Below are 3,658 nucleotides of genomic sequence, written 5' to 3'. Positions count from 1 at the left end.
ACACAACATTGCTGTTAATATGACTCCTTCAGAAAAGATCCATAAACCACCCCAGCCCCTTAATGATCAAAGTGATTGGGCGAGGTGGTTGTGACGCCCCAGGTTTCACGCGAGGCTGCAGTCCAAGGCGAAACCCGAATTGTCAAACCTGTCAAGCACCAAACACCATGCAACGATATGTTTCACCATCACAGTAACTATCTCTCTAGTGGAAACAACAAATAGGTGAATGTACCGATAGACAAATAAAAGAAAATAGAACAACAGATGCAAATAAGAGAATAGTCATCAATGAGCCCAACAAAAATAGAATAGAAGTATCTCTGAATCTGAAATGAACCTCAAATATAAATAGTCAAATAAAGTATCACTATGACTCTCAGCCTCTACAAAATAAAATACAAGTCTAAAGTCTGAACATAATCAACTAACTGTGGAGTTCTGACTAACTACTACATAATAAATAGCTAGGTGAGATCTATACAGAAATCTCATCAACCTGCGACTCTCCGTGCGCTGGACTCGCTGCCTAAAAGGGGAGAAAATAACGAGCATCAAAGCGCTATAGCGAGAACATCTCCACCTCCCCAGAGGAAAGGGTAGGAGTGAATAGAAAATATAGAGAATACATAAGTAATGAATCATTCATATAAATCTAACTGGAGACTAGTATTTAGGAATCCACAACACGAGAGTTAGTACGTCGAGCAAAATAATCCAAATAAGAAAACCCTCATGTATATACTATGTCTCAAATTATGACTCCCTAAATACTAATTCCAAACTCTATGAATGAACAACAACAAACAAATAGATAATACTCCAAACCTCAAACCTGTAGAATAAATATCACATCTTGATCTACACTCGGATAGATGGATCTAACATAAAAGGAACTCATCCAAACAAAAGCCAACCAAATACCATGTTGTGTAAGTCACGGTCTCAGAGAAAGCCCCCTACTCGCGGGTATTCAAAAATAAAAACCAATTTATAATTTGTATTACTTACAAATGTGCATCTCTTATACATTAGTGATACTGTTGTAATATTCTTACTCAATCGCTCTGCGGTAATAGATTTTATCTCCCCATCCCGGAAATATAAGATGACGATATTTTTTATAATACTCTTACTCAATTGCCCTACGAAAATAGGTTTTATCTCCCTATTCCGGAAATATAATATGACGATACTTTTGTAATACTCTTACTCAATCATCCTGCGGAAATATGTTTCATCTTCCTATTCCGAAAACATAATATTTGTGTATTTTTCTTATTTATCATGTTAACACATCATATTTTAAACATACATGTACATATCTTGGTGTACGTATCTATATCTTGTGTTTACTGATATTTTAGATGTTAAACAACTCATAAACATTGTATCATAACAGTGCAAAGTCGAGAGACTCACTCGAAAAGCAAAACAACGAAGAAAACATGCACATTCCAAAATGCAGCTTGGCGGTCGACCGCGAATATGCGGCAGTCGACCGCGACGGGTTCCAAGGCCTATCCAGGCCTCTGTCCTGCACGCGGTCGACCGTCGCTAGGGCGCAATCGACCGTGAGCCGAAATTTCCAAGTTCTAAAGATGTGATCATATATTGTATTCGTGACGTGTTTGTATGGTGCAACCACATATATATCAACATGAAACTTGCGAGAAAAATAGGTCTACAGCAAATAAAATCTTCTGGAAACAACTCACATATGTAACATGATTATTTGTAGTAAATTGTTATTCAAAACCATAAATCATGCATAAAAACTCAAAACGAAGAACAAAACCTTTTTCTTCACTTTAAACAATGTTTTAAATCATTCTCAGATCTTGAAAACTTCTGTAAGTTCGTTCTCAAACTTTTTAACATGAAATGACCTAGTCTTTATACATATAATATAAAAAAATTAACTTTTATTCATAAACTAGTCAATTTGGCTATATGAAACATATTAAAAATTCTTCAAAAATATTTTTAAAACTAGGAGGGGGATTAGCAGAGATGAACTCACCTGAAACTTATAGAAAAACGTTTTAGGATGCCAAGCAAAAGCAAACCTCCAATCCAAAAGCCAAAATCAGCCGAAAAATCCACTTGAAAACCTCCAATATTCTCCAAGAATCAAATTAGGGTTTGTGGAGGTTTGGTGGCTGTTATGGTTCTTAGAAAACTGAGAAAATTCGTGAAAGTTTGATATACAAACCAGGGATAACGAATATGGGCTTTGGAAATCCGAAACCAACTCAAAACAGGAGAAAACTTTCTGCAGGTCTCGCGGTCGACCGTGGCGGTCGATCGGACTGGGCAATTCCAGTTCTCACGATTTTTGACCGTTGTGCATGTTTCGACTCTTCTCTTCCTCACGAATGAACTTGTTTATACTAAAAACACATGGTATACTACTCACATACCATACCATTTAACTGTATTTATCAAAATAAATTTCCATATATCATGATTCCTCACCCGAAATAGCGAAAAAGGGGAAAACGCAGATATCTCCCAAACCGTAAGGAATTTGGCAAAACGGAGGAAGCGAACCGAAGCCTTCGGCCTGGTTCGGATGGCTCCATCTCGTCGAGATAGGCGATTTTCATATATAATTCGTCCAATTCCGACTTACGGTTTGAAAGTTACGGCCTATTCTTCAATCCATGCTCAGGAGCTCGCCTGCAACTCAAATTCGCCTGCAGTCCCAAATCCGCCTGCAGACCCAAGTCTGCCTGCGCACCTGAGCTCGCCTGCAAACCCAGTTCGCCTGCTAGCTCGCCTGCAGACCCAAGTCCGCCTGCAGTCCCAAACTCACCTGCAGACCCAGTTCGCCTGCAAGCTCGCCTGCAGACCCAAGTCTGCCTGCAGTCCTAAGCTCGCCTGCAGACCCAAGCTGCAGACTCGCCAGCTCACTGTCAACTGCCCACTTGGAGTATGGGAACAGTTACATCAGTGGTCAAATCCCACAAATCAAGGGAGAGGGCACAATACTCCAGGCCCGTCAGATGGCCGTCCACAGTACGAATGAGCGGACAGGCGCCGAAACAGCCTGCACCCTCATAAATGCGGCTCACCTCAGTTGTCCAGGTGAAGGGACGAGAGCCGCCAACGCTCGGTGGTTGGTCAGATCCACGCAAGCATCTGACAGCCGTTGTCACGCATACGAGGAGGGGCTTTCCCATTCCTAAGTGACGTGATGTAAAACATGGCTCCTCGAAAGACCGCTCCTGTTGTAGGTGAACAGCAGGATATCTCTGAACGACGTGTGGTCACATCCCATAATTCAAGGAGCAGTCAAGATTCCCTCACGTGGTCAAATCCCATGAATCAAGGGATGTCCCATGTTATCCCTTGCCTATTGAAACCCATCTTCAGCCAGCATGAAAAAGGGGGATTGGCTGTTGCATATTCTGCTGGCTAATCTCCCAAAGGTTGAAGCTCCGGCAGCAACTTCGATCGGATCGTCCAAGGGAAGCAGACTCGGCACGAGCACCGAGCGAGGCGTCCTATCGCCACCGAGGAACCCACGTTAAACAAGGAGGGCCTTCCCTCCGCTTCTGTTGTAAACATTTGATTTATTAGTTTGTAATAAGCCTTCTTATCAATACAAACGAAGTTCCCTGTTTTCGGGAGATCAAAATTTACACCTACAGAA

Source organism: Asparagus officinalis, chromosome 3 (assembly GCF_001876935.1).
Source record: "Asparagus officinalis chromosome 3, Aspof.V1, whole genome shotgun sequence".
Lineage (NCBI taxonomy): Eukaryota > Viridiplantae > Streptophyta > Magnoliopsida > Asparagales > Asparagaceae > Asparagus > Asparagus officinalis.
The sequence above is the reverse complement of the archived record's forward strand: the minus strand, read 5'-3'. Positions refer to the sequence as shown.